This window comes from Sus scrofa, chromosome 8 (genome assembly GCF_054392235.1).
Source record: "Sus scrofa isolate SSC_HxYL_T2T_F1_AM1 chromosome 8, Sscrofa_HxYL_maternal_Yorkshire_Landrace_v2.0, whole genome shotgun sequence".
NCBI lineage: Eukaryota > Metazoa > Chordata > Mammalia > Artiodactyla > Suidae > Sus > Sus scrofa.
In genome coordinates this window covers 102204510-102220517 of record NC_139390.1, presented here as the reverse complement: position 1 = coordinate 102220517, position 16008 = coordinate 102204510, and the positions used below count along the sequence as shown (strand labels likewise).

At 37.7% G+C, this 16008-nt stretch overlaps 1 protein-coding gene across 9 annotated transcripts in view; it reads left to right on the top strand.

Annotated features, from left to right (window-relative positions):
• C8H4orf33 (chromosome 8 C4orf33 homolog) overlaps positions 1 to 16008 on the top strand; it is a 583530-nt gene that overhangs the window by 193495 nt on the left and 374027 nt on the right. For all 9 annotated transcript variants that reach the window (XR_014813047.1, XR_014813039.1, XR_014813045.1 and 6 more), the window contains one exon: positions 13770 to 13892. The gene's annotated coding sequence lies outside the window, so the exon portion shown is untranslated. The remainder of the gene's footprint in view (positions 1 to 13769; positions 13893 to 16008) is intronic.

Below are 16008 nucleotides of genomic sequence, written 5' to 3'. Positions count from 1 at the left end.
GAAGAATTCATAAAATTTTAGAATAATTTGTTCTTTGAAAATTCAATAAAATCCATTGGTTAAACTGTCAAGCCTGCCAATTTATTTGTATTCATACAAATTTAATTCATGGTTCAATTTCTTCATAATTATGGAAAAGCTACAGCTTTTTATTTATTCATAAGTCACTTTTTGGTAAGTTATATTTTCTTGAAATTCAGTCATTTTGTGTAAGTTTCCAAATTTAGTGGCATAATTTCTTTTTTTTAAAATTTCAATCCCATTTATTAGATGATCTATTTTTCTCACCACTGGTTGGAATGTTTATCAAATATTTTTTAAATATTTTTTAATTTATTTTTTTATTGTTATTTCCTCAATATGATTTTTTTCCTACTGTACAGCATGGTGACCCCGTTACACATACATGCGTATATTATTTTTCTCACATTATCATGCTCCATCATAAGTGACTAAACATAGTGCTACACAGTAGGATCTCTTTGCATAATTTCTTATTGTATTCTTGTTGTCTTTTTCATTTCTATTATATCTTCAGTAAATCCTTCTTTTCATTCCTAATATTGTTTGTGTTTTTTTTATCAGTCATGTCTCTGAAATTTGCTTATATTAATCATTTTTTCAAATGAATACCTTTCTATGTTGAAATAGACTTAACTGGCAAAAAAGGGGCAACAATGGCACAGAGAACCTTTGCCTTATTTTTTATTGCCCCCTCCCACCACACATGCTTACATACACTCATTTTATTTTTTTCTGATCCATTTAAAGAAAGACTGCATGTATCATGACTATTTAATTCTTAATACAATAGGAACAAGAATATTCTTACCATGACCACAGTATAATTATCCAAGTCAGGAGATGTGATATAATATTTGATTTAATCTATAGTTTACATTCCATCTGTAGAGCTTTTAACTTTGACTATTATATTTTTCGTATAATAATTTTTATTTTGTTCCTTTTAAAAACTGGTCATTGTGATGATTCGTTTTTTAAAAGAGTTTCATTGGAGTTCCCTGGTGGCTCAGTGGGTTAAGAATCTGGTGTTGTCACTGCCGTGGCGCAGGTTCCATTCCTGGCCTTGGAACTTCTAGGTGCTGTGGGTGCAGCTGGGATAAAAAAGAGCTTTACTGAGGTATGATTTATGTACTATAAAATTCACCCAGTGCAAATGTGCAGTTTGATATTTTTTAGGAAATGTATCCTGTTGTACAGTAATCACCACAGTCCAGTTTTAGAACATTTCCATCAACTCAAAAAGTTCCTTCATGCCCATCTGGAGTCAGTCTCCACTCCTACACCTAGCTCCAGTTAACTATTGTCCTACTATTAAAAGTGGGCTATATAGGAATTCCTGTTGTGGCACAGTGGAAATGAATCTGACTAGTATCCATGAGGATGTGGGTTCCATCCCTGGCTTCGCTCAGTGGGTTAAGGATCTGGCATTGCTGTGAGGCATGGTGTAGGTCACAGACGTGGCTCAGATCTGGCATTGCTGTGGCTGTGCCGTAGGCTGGCAACTGTAGCTCTGATTTGACCTCAATATGCTGTGGATGTGGCTCTAAAAAAAAAAAAAAAAAGAAAAAAAAAGTTGGGTCATATAATGTATGGTCTTTTTTATCTGACTTTTTTTTTTCCTTCCTTTTTTTTGGCCATACCCGGGCTAGAGATCCAATCCAAGCTGCAGCTGTGACCTGTGCTGCAGCTGCAGCAATATTGGATCATTAATGCACTGTGCCACAGCAAGAACTCCCTGTATCTGGCTTCTTTAATGTGGCATGATATTTTTGAAGTTCATCTATCCTGTTACATATATCAGCAGTTTTTTTATTGCTAAATAATAGTATTTTTTTTGGATATGCCATATTTTAAAAAATCCATTCATCAGGTGATGGACACTTGGGTTGTTCCTAGGTTTTGATTATTATTAATTATTGTTAATAAGGCTTCTATGAATAGTCACAAACAAGACTTTGTATGGTATATGTGTTCATTTCTCTTTGGTAGATAGCTAGGTGTGGAATTCCTGGGTTATATAGTAAGTTTGTTTAACTTTTTAAGAAACTATCAAACAATATCCCAAAGTGGTTTATTATTTTACCTTCTCACTGTCAATATATAAGGGTTTCAGTTGTTCTGCATCCTTGCTAACATTTGGTATTGTCAGCCTTTTAATTTTAGCTGTTATAGTGGATGTGCAGTGGTATCTTATTGTGGTTTAAATTTGCATTTCCTTATAACTACTTATACTGAGCACATTTTCATGTGTGTAGTCATTTAGATATTTTCTTTTGTGAAGTGTCTAATTCTTTGTCCTGATTCTTAAAAATTAGGTTGCCTTTTTATTATTGAGTAATAAGAATTCTTTTTATTTTTTAGATTTTTTTATCAGATATATAATTTGCACATATTTTTCTCACACCCTGTGGAAAGTTTTTTCTTTTTCTTAATAGTTTTTTTTTGAAGAACAAAACCTTTAAATTTTGATGAAGCTGCCTAAATTATCAATGTTTTCTTATCTAGATAATTCTTTTAATATCGTATCTAAGAAATCTTTTTCTAACCTAAGGGAAAAAAACTCTTCCAGAAACTTTCAGCTAAATTACAAGCTATAACTTATACTTTTAGTTCATACATTAGGTGTTTAATCTGTCTTGAGTTAGCATTTGTATGGGGTATAAGGTAAAAGTTTAAATTCTTTGTTTATATGTATATTAAATTATTCCAGCACCACTTGTTGAATAATTTTTTTTTCATCCCATGGTACCTTTGTTGAAAATCAGCAGACCATAAATATGAGGGTTATTTTTGGACTATCCTTTCTATTCCATTTATGTGTATTGTTATACTTATTTTGATTACTTGCTTATTTTTCATTCCATCTTTTTTATCTTTAAATAGTTTATATTAGTTATCAGGTATTCAGATACCTAAAGTCCTTTTTTTTTTTTTTTTTTTTTTTGGTCCAGGAAAAATGTTTAATTGTTTCTGCTGATTCTACATCATTGTACTTGTTACTTTGTGGATCTAGTGGCAGGTGTGAACTCCTATTTGGCTGAACTTTATCTGTGCCAGTCTTGAAAGCCTAAGGTAGAAATTCATTCATTCACAGAAGATTTGGATTTGCTTCTGGCAGAGCCAGGGCTGTAACATCAACCTGAGACCAAGGCTGGGACCAGGGTGCGACAAGCGAGGCTGTCTAGGCTACAAATTTAGGAAGCGCTCACTTTCAGAGTCATACCCAGTCCTTCTTAAGTTGCACTCTACCTGCCTCTCTTGCTTCCGCCTAGTCCCGGCTCTGCCAGACACTGCTTTAATCCATTTTGAAAGTCTACATTTGTTGTGCATGTGAGGTTATCCTGCTTCTCCTGCCAATGGCCCCTCAGAGTCTCCGTCTGCTGAAGCTTCCTTAATCCACTTCCAGGTTCTTGACACAATGCAGGAGTTTCAAAGTCAGTTTCCCCCTCAAGCAAGGGGCCCCAAAGCTTTGTTTCCTGATGTTAGTGACAAATAAGATTGAGCGAATTGGCTTTCAAATTGCTTAGAGCTCACCATTGCTGTTTAGCTCGATGTTTTTTTCTTCTGTTGTTAGATTTTATTTTATCATAAACCATCAATGCATTGAAAAATATGTTGTTTACCCAAGATTTAATTTTATTATGGTGACCAAAGCCCTCAAAATATGTAGCCTATGGTATTTTTAAAATAGTGATACTTCATTTCTTTAAGGACCATAATTTTCATGTTTCCTTTAAAAAAAAATAAATTAGTATTTTTAAAAGTAGGTTTTTTTTCCCAGAATGATTACTAGCTGAAAATATAGACAGTAGGCTGACAATAAATATTTGCCAAGTGATTGGTTTGACCTTAAATAATAGAATAATTTTTATTTTGACCCATTCATCAGTCCTCAAAATAGTAGTTAAATACTTAGTGATTTTCTATCTTGACTGTGATTAAGCCCCTGCTAAGCAGGTGAGCCTAACCATGCTCAGAGAATGCTGATTTGCTTTCTTTTTTTTTTTTTTTTTTTTTTTTTTTTTTTTTTTTGTCTTTTTGTCCTTTGTTGTTGTTGTTGTTGCTATTTCTTGGGCCGCTCCCGCGGCATATGGAGGTTCCCAGGCTAGGGGTCAAATCGGAGCTGTAGCCACTGGCCTACGCCAGAGCCACAGCAACGTGGGATCCGAGCCGCGTCTGCAACCTACACCACAGCTCACGGCAACGCCGGATCGTTAACCCACTGAGCAAGGGCAGGGACCGAACCCGCAACCTCATGGTTCCTAGTCGGATTCGTTAACCACTGCGCCACGACGGGAACTCCTGATTTGCTTTCTTAAGTTACTTTGCTCACAAGCATGGTTTCTGGATGTGGTATATGATCTGAAGCCCAAGAAAAATGAAATATGAAGCCTTGCAAAGTAGAACAATTTCACACCAAACCTAGGGTGAATACTCTAATTATTAAACGTTCTACTTCAGTGATAAAAGGAATGAGAAACAGTTGATTTAATTAAGAAACTAAAGTATTTTTTGGTTGGAATATCTGAACTCTTGTTAGAGAATAACAGGAGGAAGAAACTTGAAATGATCTTGTGTCATTTAGAGAGCAAAAGCCGAATCAATTGGCCCAAATTTCAGATTTGTCTAATAATACTATAGGCTCTCTCTTGGTCCCTGTGTCCTTTCCCTATATAAAGAGGCATTAGATCAGAAGGTCTCTAAGCTGGGGATATACTATGTACATCCTGCTGGTCCATACGACCTGTTCCATGGGCATCATAATCAGTATTCATAGCTAGAGACAGATAGGCCTGGCTAGAATCAAAGTTTGACCACTACTAGTTAGGTGAGCTTGGATTGGTTAATAAGCATGGCCAGCCTTAACTTCACCATGAAAAACTGATATAATAACAAACTTACCTTACTGGGTTGTTTTGAGGATTACCTGAATTATTACATAAATAATGCTTAGCAGAGTAGTTGATACAAAGTAAATGCCAAATATGTGTAGTCAATGTTATTGTTGTTTTTTTTTTTTTGCCTTGCTTGGGGGAATTTATCGGCATGGATGCCTTATAAAATTTTCTTGGAGTAGCTGAAATTTGAATATTTCATTAGTGATATTATGTTTCAACTACCGTGTTGAGGAGTAATTACCGTAGTTTAATTATTGGCCTTTAGAGCTAAGCCAATCAAATGATCATAATTCAAAAGGAAAACCTGAATATTTTGGTCAACATTGTTTTTTTATGTAGACACAGCTAGATGTTAGTTTTAAATGAGATAACCAACTCTATTCTAATCATATTCTTCATCTTGTTATTTAAATGAAAAATTTAACGTACATCTCATGATACTGTGCTCCTGTTTATTGAAGGCCTGTCACCAGCACAATGTGAGTGCAGGCCTTCTGTCACTTCCCAACACCACTCACTACAGAGTGGCATAGAGTAATTGCTTTAGTTTGGTCACTTTAGTTTATTTCAAATCTCCATGAAACTTGACAGAAACATTTTAGAAAAATTTTCTGACAAGAAATTGGTTAAAAAACTGATTTTAATATCTCTGAGACTTGAGTGTTTTTCTCCTAAAGAGATGGGCAAATGCAACAAAGACTTATATACATATATAAATTATGAAAATTTTTTAAAATAATTAAATGAAGTCTATCTATCTGTCATCTACCAGGTACATGAAGCTCTTTTTGGAACAATCAGTTTGAAGCTATCAAGAGACTTTCCTGATTGCTGAGTAATTGACTTCACTTGTGGGCCAGGCCAAATTGCATTAATTGAGTTGATCACAAATAATAGTCTCAAGCACCACTACATCTTGTGAATAATTACCTCAGGTATACAATACTATAATTAAGACTCTAGTTCTAAATCATACTTATCCAATTTGTTCTTGCTTGCTAAGTGAGGCATCTCGAGTGGCTTAAACTTATCAGCTAACACTGTAGGGTTGTTCCTGTAGGATTGAAAAGAGGAAACATTCTACTGGCCCACAGGATGATTATAGAATATAGTTATAATAGGTATGCAGATCAAGACCTTAGTGAGGTGAAGAATGATGCATCAGCTGGAGGCAGCACTTAACACTGTACCTGAGCAGTTTCTGAAACCATCTCCTAAAAAATACTGCAAGCTTCCATTTTCACCCAAAATTCTGATGGCTTTTAAAACACGTAGTGGGAGTTCCCGTTGTGATTCAGCAGGTTACAAACCCGACTAATATCCATGATGATGCCAGTTTGATCCCTGGCCTCACTCAGTAGGTTGCAGATCCAGTGCTGCCATGAACTATGGTGTAGGTTGCAGACTCGGCTAGGGTCCCATGTTGCTATGGCTGCAGTGTAGGCTGGCAGCTGCAGCTTTGATTTGACCCCTAGCCTGGGAACTTCCGTATGCCTTGGGTGAGGCCCTAAAAAGAAAAGAGAAAACCACGTAGTGGATCTTGGATTTTGCCTACCGATCTCAATGGGCTTTTCAGTGATAAAAGAGCCTCTGGCCACAGAAAGGTTTGTTCCCTGAGTGAAGGGTGTTCCCTTTCCTCTCTGCTTCTCTTCCTTCCTCATACCAAGTTCCTCCACCAGCACCTGGTGGACTGGATAATACCCTGAATTCCAGTCAGAGGAGTTGCGGTTATTACTGGATTCCTCTACTGACTGACTCAGTTATGTGGGCGAGCAATTTAGCCCTTTTAAGTCTTTCCTCATGTGGAAAAGAGGAGGTTTAGGATTATCTGTTAAAAATTATCTAATTGAGACTATCAGGATTTGAGTGTAATCAAATCATGGCCCAGGGAACTTCCTTATGCTACACAGGTGTGGCTGTTGAAACAAAAAAAATTTCTATATTTGTAGTTTTCCTATATTTCTTTCTGCGATTGATTTCTAGTTAAAGTCCATTTTGGTCAGAAAACCTACTCTGTATGATTTCAATGCTTTTAAATTATGGAGCTTTGTTTATTGCCAGCATGCGATTTATCTTGGTGAATATCCTCTTTGCACTTGAAAAGAATGTGTTCTCTGCTTGTGGTTGGGTGGAATGTTCTAAAGATGTTAATTGGATTAAATTGTGTGATAGTGTTTTTCAGCTCTTTTATATTCTTTATATATCCAAACTGTGTGTGGGATGAGGTATGTATTCCGAGGCCCAAGATATTCACCTCTTCAGGCTTTTAATATTTGCTAGGCTCTCTGGAGGTCTCCTGCATTCATGCTTAGAAATTATCTAGGGATGTTTGGGGATTTATTATCTCAGCACTTCTAGTGCTCTTTTACTTCCAAAATCTCCCAATTAAGCTTTCAGCTGTTCTCTTTCCTGCCCTAAACTGAGTCCACCGTTTCTGACAAATAAAGCTGTTGATTTTTGCAGTCTGAGCTGTGTGGCTTTGGAGTGGTAACTGGCAAGAAGGCCAAGCAATTTGCAGTTGAGTAACCGTTTTCCACTGAGTATCTGAGGTTGTTCTTTGACTTTGGTTGTTTTCCAGTGCACTGAAATTGCTTAAATAATTTTTGCCTTTCTAGTATTTTATTTCTGTGGAATGGAAATACCCAGTCTTCTCTTCCTACTATCACAAAAAGTAGCTATCTGTTCCTTCTCTTAGAAACATTGTTTTTTCTTTGCTGTCATGACCCTGAACATCTTGCTACCTTTAAGTTTCCTTTAAATGTTAGACTGTCTTGGCATTTGGAAGAAACTACTTTTTTAAAAGAGGCAGAGATTCATTTATCTTATTCCACATATTCCTCTTAGGTGATCTCATTGATTTCCACGGCTTTAATTGCCACTATATGTTAATTCTAAAATTTATATCTCCATCCTAGATGTTTCCTTTGCATTCCAGACTCTGAAGCTTATCAATTTATCCCTTTTCACTTAACTCTTTTGTTGGTAGCTTAAATACAAGTCCAAAATAGAAAGCAGTCTTTTCTCCCGAACCTGTTCTTCCTCCAGGATTCTTTATCTTACTAATACAACTATCATCCACCGTTATTATTGGTATGTCCTTAGTATATTTATTCATCTCTCTACCACTCCATAAATAATGTCACCGCATAGTGCCAATTTCATTTCTAAGTATCTCTTGAATATGACCATGTTTTTTCATTTCCATTGTCTTTGTATGAATCTAAACCATCATCTCTTTCTTGAACTACTAAAGAGCATTCTTATTTTTCTATCCATACATCTTAGATAATCTTTTAAATATCTTATTATAATCCTTACCTGAACACATCTATATCTTTCTGACACTTTAAGTATAGAAAGCAGAATTTTCAACGTGATCTCTGTGATGCTGTATGATATACTCCTGGTCACTCCAGGCTCATGTCACCCTCTATTTCACTCTGAAATTTAGTTCATAAGGATCTTTTTTCAGTACTTTCCCCGACTCCCTAAGTCCACCCTATTATATGCTTTTGAGTACACTGTATCTCTTCATGGTTCCTGTCACATTTTTCATGCAGTTATTTGTATAATGTTTTCCCTGCTTATATGTTGGCTACCCAAAGACCTGTGTCTGTTTTGTTCACTGCTGTATCAACAATATTTAATGAAATACCAAGTGCAAATAAGGCTCTCAAATGAATACAAAGGAATGTAAGTTTGTACTTACTGGCCTTAATGCCAGTGTATTATTTCTGATTCACTATATGGCCACTAAAATTAGAAAAAAACACAAAATTACACAATCAGGCTAGTCCAAAGATTCTATAAATAGAGGAACTTTCTGGGGTGTTCCCTCTTCTAACAGCCTCCTGAGTGTAGATAGGTCTTCTATCCCTAGCTAAGCTCCACATCCTTTCCTTACCTCTTTGTGATATTTTATGACTCTTAGTTGGGGTTGGGTAGGAAGTTATTGGAATAGTGGAGATAACTCCTATTCTTTGGAAATTTTAGTCAGGTATTCCTTTTTTTTTTCTTCAATTTTTTTAAATATGAAGAGTGATATATACCTAGTCACTTGCTCTAGTATATATATCTTGACTAGATATATATCTAGTCACTATCTAGTCACTTGCTCCATCACAAGTGGCTAGATAGGTTCCCAGTGTTGTACAGCATGATCTTATTGCCCATCCATTTTTAGATAGTTTGCATCTATTAACCCCAGATTCCCTGTTCATCCCACTCTCTCCCTGCCCCCACTGGCAATCACAAGTCTGTTCTCCAAATCCGTGAGTTTATTTTCTGTGGAAAGGTTCATTTGTGCTGCATATTAGATTCCAGATATAAATGATATCATATGGTATTTAGCTTTCTCTCTCTTCAGTCAGGTATTTCTTGACAGCCTTCCTTAAGGTCTTTGTTATGTTTAGACACAATGAAATTTTATTCTATTCAATATGCAAGTTTCTCCCTTTAGAGTTTAGTATGTGTTATTATCTACTAAATAGTTAAAACATGCAGCCTTTTACACCAGCAAATTCCACTCACCAGCTGTGTGACCTTTAGCAAGTTTCTAAAATTTTCTCCTGTTCTCTCACCTATAAGATGGTGTAAATGATAGCACCTGCTACATAGACATAATGTGCTTTAGAAGAATGTTTGACGCTTATTAAATACTTAATAAATATTAGCTTATGTTTAATATTTGGATCACTATTTAGTTTCTCTTGCCATATATCACCTTTTCCCTCCCAAATTATAGGACCTAATTGTCAGTTGATTGTACAGAATCATAAATCTTGAAGGACAGGGATCTAATTAATTGTACATTCCAGAGAAGTAAGGAGCATGCCCTATAACAGTGCCTAGCATATAAAAAGTACTTAGTAAATATTTAGTAATGGGCTTTCTTTGAAAATATGATCTAATTCCCTCTTTCATTCAAATGATCTCTCCCTCAATTAGCTTAGTTTAGTGTATTCTATCCCATCAGAAACTCCCAAATTTGTTTGTATTAGATTACTGTCAGAGGTCATACCTTTTTAATTAGCACTAACTAAGGCAATTAGTTACCGCTAAAAACCAGGGAAAATTTGGAATAAGCTGATTCTGGATCTTTGGGCTCTTTAAAATCTTTGGGCTGCTGGGCCTTGCTGAAAGTGCACTTATTAAAATGTTTAAAATATCAAGGACCATGAGACTGCCTTGGTATCAAAGCAAGGCCAAACAAAACAAAAAGAAACATGGAAAAAAGAGATGTCAGCTTCAAATAGGGTAACCAGCAGCTGTGGACACCTTTCAATCAGTCGGAGTTATGAACCAATCGCGCTACAGACAGTTGAATAGAGGTGAACAGAAATTAGGTCAATTGATTGAACTATTTTAACAGCCTAGTCAGAGTGGGGAAAAAAAAAAAAAAAAGAACTTAACTTAGTGTACTGGCATCCATCAGGTAGGAAGCTGAAGTCGAGTGTCCTTTTTTGTTATTAAGCTACTCCACATTTGATGAATTTGAAGGAATTTTCCATCTCTCTCTAATTGGTTGGTGTCATACACTTAGGACCTACTTTACTTTTATTGCCACTTTTGCTCCTATCCCCAGCAGGAGGCACTGAGAGCTAAGGCTAGAAAGAGGAATAATAAAGAGGCTTGGCTTGGTTCTCTGTGGTCTTCCCATCTTCAGTTCTCCATGGGGAGCAGTGCTGATTGAGAAAGAAAGGGTCTTCTGGAGTCAGAGAGGGACACTGACATCTGTCAGACCCACACCTCCTTACGCTGCTTTAATCAGGACCGAGAGTTCATGGGAGATGAAAACAGTTCCTCATCTTCTACTCTCCTTTGTATGGTATTTATCATGTTTCCTTTCTGAAATTAAGGGGAAAAAATCCCCCTTCCCTTTGTGATTCAAATCTGAAAAGTTGCTTTTATTTTTCAATTTTTCCAAAACTCACTTTCCATGACTTCCAGGAACTGCATGTGTGTGTGTGTGTGTGTGTGTGTGTGTGTGTGTGTGTTCAAATCTGCACTCCCCTCCCCACGGCTGTTCAATTTTCTCTTCCACTCTATTTAAATGTATTCCTAGAGAATGCGATAAGACTGGTCAAAAAGTAGATACTTGTAATCGCCAACTTCAAGTAAATCATGGAAGATTAACTTTATCTTTCTATAAAAGATGGAATAGTGTGTGAAATGGGCAATTTGAATATTTTCAGGAAAGAGGATTCTTGCCTTACTTGATTGCTTTAAACCAATTGGAGAGATAAAAACATTGAACACTTGCTCCCCCCAGCTCTTCTCCTACCAGGCACTGTCTCCTTTATGGAGCTCACATTGACAACATAATGAATGCACAGCACAGCTGTCAAAGGAAGTGTTTGAGCACTTGTGAAATTACAGGCTGCTGCAGAAATGACTTAAGCATGCCATTACCTCTTGCTGCATTTAGAACAAATAAGCCACCTGCCCTTTAGGTATTATCTGATCTGTTTGAATAGACTGCAATATAGAACCACATAGAAGACTTCCAAACATTCTCTCCTACGATTCTGCTCCAAGAACTGCAGCCTCAGCATCTCACACTTCCTTTTCTCAGTGCTTTCCTCTCCGACTCAGCCTTTGCATACATTATATAAACAGTCACACGTCTGCCTCCTGTGTTAAAAGAAGCGTCATTTTTGTGATTGCAGTTACCTGGCCCTGAGCCACTGTATCTGAGCTCTGCTAGTCTGACTTCAAACCTGTGTAGCCACTTACTTCTAAAGCAAATTGTTTGAACATGAATCCACCTCACAACTAAAAAGCCTTTTCCTCTCAGACACGGATTAAGTTTCAGAAATGTTTAGGATTGCATCATCGATCTTAGATGGATAAATTAACTAAAATGCCACAGCTGCATTACCATGGCTATTATCTCCTCAGCAAGGAAGAACATTTTAGCTCTGTGCTCCTGGGAGCACTACTCTTGCCTTTTGTGTTCTTGGCCAACACCCTGGCTCAAGGGCATCATAGTGCTCCCTGCAGCAGTCAGGGCCTGGGAAGATAGCATGGCACACTGAAAGCGGTAAGTAGAGGAAAGTTTGCTAAAGGATTATTTGCTAAGGAAGGGGCAGGGTGTAGGGAAACAAGGATAGAGTGGTACTTCAGGGGGATGGGGCTGGCTGCTGTTACCACCCTTGAACCTTTGAGAAAGAGGGTGGACTGGAGCAGACCAGCTGGCGGGACAGGACCTGGCCCGCCCGAGGTAACCCCACAGGGAGAGAGCTGAGGAAATATGCACCTCAAACGTAGTCTCCTACTTCCTCTAGATCTCCTGTGGGTCCTCACCAGTGACCATACAAAACAGGAATACAGAGAAGAAGTCAGTCTCTCAGGTGAGAGGGGGGTGGAAGTTAGAGGAGAAGGGCTCTAAGGGCAAATGGAGGGTAACCAGCTCACTTGCTGAGGAGAATAAATAATGGTTCTAATGGCTCCTAATGATTTGTTTCTTAGTCACCTTCCCCAATTCCCATTCATTCTTTAAACTGGAGTCCAAATAATATTCTTAAAGCATAGCTAACTCTATCACATCCTTACTCAAAGCCTTTACTGGCTCACTCCACAGGGCTTAACATCCAAATCCTTATCATGGAATTCAAGGCCACACAAATCTCCTCTTCAACTAGCTTTTGAGCTTTTGCCAACCACCTCCCTTCTACTCCAGTCTATTTCTTTAAACTGATAGTGTCCCAAAGTTTCCCCCACTCCCATCCTTTATTTACTCTCTTCTCACCTAGATTGCTCTTAACTCTCACTTTTCCTTCTTTTTAAATGGTCACAAACATCACAGTTCCATGAAGCTGCCTCCTGTCATCCTGGTCACAATTATCATTTCCCCAATGTGTTGCCATGGCATTTTTTTTCCTTATAATATTATGGCATATTCTGTTTTATGATTAATTAAGGATATGTCTGCACAGGTCTCTGAGAGGCTATGAACTGTACAACACCCTCTTTGTGGCTATGGATCTGATTAAAAAGAATTCCTATTCACATGGATAGAATTGTACTGGGTTGGAATAGGCCAGGAGTGGCCAGAGACAGGCAGAACTCGAGGATGAATCCAGGTCATGTCTGAGTAGGAAGTTAGAGAGAAGGGGGAGAGGTGCCATGTTAGTCTGAGGAGTGAATGAAGATCTGACTACAAGAAAAAAAAAAAAAAAGCCAAAAGTGAATCAGCTGTTGGAACAGTTCTGGAAGCAGTGATTGTGAGGCTGGGAATAATGTGAATGAGCTGACCTGAACTTCCTGACCGTGAACAGAGCTGTGAAGTCCAGAACTAAGCTAATGGGTTCTGGTTATCTGGAACATCTTCCCCCTGGCTGGCCCTAATGAAGAGCTGGGTCAGTCCATGAACATGAGTCTTCAAGGCAGGGGCCATGTTTTATTCATTTTTGTCATAATCCTTCTCCTCCCCCTACGCCCCCTTAACACAGTGTCTGGAGTTTAACAGGTGCACTAAATATGTTTGTTGAATTGACTGGAAGTCAGCAGATTTTATTTATATAAAAATATTGTATGGAATGGGAAAAGATATGTGTGTACATAATGATGATATTTTAAGAACAGTTAAAAGATAGCCTGCTGTAATTATTTTTCAAAAGTTCATCTTTTGTATTTTCTATGTAGGCTGTGGTACCCACATTGAAGGTAAACTTACCTTCAATAATGTTTGCATAATTGAGGTACATTGGGTACCTGATGTCTGTATTCATCAAATGCTCATGTGGAGGCTGAGTCACTGGGGATGGGGAGGAAACAAGGAAGTGAATTTGACTACTGTGGTCCTGAGCATGTTGATGACATAGGAAACCTTTGCTTGTTTTTCAGATGTCTTTACTCCATGGCACATTGGAGTGGTATAAGAGAATAAGAATTCCACAGTTCAATGCTGCCTGAATCAAAATTGCCTGGAGTGGGTCCTGATGAAAACGTCAGTTTCAGAACCCTCAGGTATGCTTCTCTATCAGAATTTAAGATGATTTCTATGAACACTAAATCTTGTGAACCTTTTCCCTGAACTGGTGAGGGTATATTAGAATCACTTGAAGAAGTTTAAAAATATCGATGCTCAAGTTTTGCCTCCATCCCCTCCATTGAGTCTGATCTAAGGTGTCTAGGGAGGAATCCCTAGCATCTGCAATACCCCAGCTGTCTGCAGTAACAGCACGTTTGCTATGGGCCTTAGAAGCCTACCATGTTGATGGATAGGTTAGAAATAGATCCTCCTAACCTCACAGGGATATAAAGGACGGAGTAGCAAATGTGCTGAGAAAAGCAAACAGGGTGGTAGGAAAACATTATGGGTAACAGCTAAGGGTAACTAAGGGTAACTAAGTCACTAAGGGTAACAGCTCTGGAGTCTGAAGTCTGGGTCTCCATAATGGCTCTGACACTTTTGAGCTCTGTGCTAGCAGGCATCCCTGTGTGCCTTCTGAGGATCAAAACAGTGCACATCTCAGAGGATTGTTCTAAGGATTCAAATAAGTTAATATAAATGAAGTATTCAAACAGAGCCTATCATATAGTAAGGGCCCCATGAGTGTTACCCATTGCTACTATCATCCATAAATACAGGAAAGAATTCTGTTTTCCAAATATGGTAATAGGAAGATCTGGCATGATAAAGGAGTCTCCAAAGGGATAGAGGTTGTACGTATTTTATGAGACTCAGTGGTCAGAAAGAGGAACAAGGAGTGGAGATTGCTGGGATTTTGATGAAGATTATTTTGCAGAAGAACATTTTAACAACCAGGGCCCTTTAAATGAAGGAATGAGTGGCTGTGTAAAGTAGTGGTTCTCAGTACTTGGAAATATTCCAAAATCAGTTGATTGCCCATTTATTAGGAACTTTGTAGAAACAATTCATGTAAAGGGTAATGATTTAAACTATAAATACAATTGATAAACCCTGAAAATGGTTTTTAAAAAGGCACTAAAGTCTAATTATTTATTTTTACTACCATAATTACATGTAAGACATAGCTCTTAGAGTCCACACTCCTATGGTTTATCTTGGCTTTTAGAAATCATTTTGGTCACTATTCACCAAATCTTGATGGAGAAAGCAGCTAAGAATGATCACTGAAAGACAAAGATGTGTAGATGACTTATTTAAGGCTTCCATTTATTATTAAATGTAACTCTAGCTAGGTTTGAGCAATATAAGAGAGGATGCTACACAGCACACATGATAAAGGCCCACTCAGAAAATTAATTCTGATAGGATTAATGTTTTTTAGTGTAATGCTATATTTTCAACATGAAATCAAAGAAAACTCATCTATATGGCAATAAATCAATCAAGTTACCAGCACTGGAGATTTTATTTTATTTTTGCTTCTTAGGGCTACACTCGTGGTATATGGAGGTTCCAAGGCTAGGGGTCGAATTGGAGCTATAGCTGCTGGCTTATACCACAGCCACAGTAGCATGGGATCCTAGCCACGTGTGTCTGAGACCTACACCACAGCTCACGGCAACATCAGATCCTTAACCCACTAGGTGAGGCCATGAATCAAACCCTCATCCTCATGGATCCTAGTTAGGTTTGTTAACCACTGAGCCATAAAGGGAACTCCCCAGCATTGGAGATTTTAATTAAATAATATGTTATATGCAGACCTCCTTGGGTCCCAGCTCTGAGACATAGCTATGTTTTCACGAATTTGTTTAGCTCAAGTTCTAAAAACAAGCAGAATTTCATTAGATCTGTCATTATTTGCTTGAAAAGGATGGGTAGAGTAATAGGAAGAATTAAATAGGAATGGAATTGAGTGTGTATGTGTATGTATGTGGGTATGTGGGTGTGTGCGTGTGTGTAACTATATGAATATATATTAGTGCTGTGGATTGAATTGCATCCCTTCAAAATTTATATTTTTCAGCCCTAACTCCCAACGTGAGGGTATTATTTAGAGATAGGGCCTTTACAAGGTAATCAAGGTTAGATGGTGTCATTAGGATGGGGCCCAGTTTCAGGATTGGTGCCTGTTGGTTTGTAAACTGGCAATTACCACGTTAGAGGAAAAGGAGAGCCCAATGAAAGAGGAAATAACTCTGGATTGGT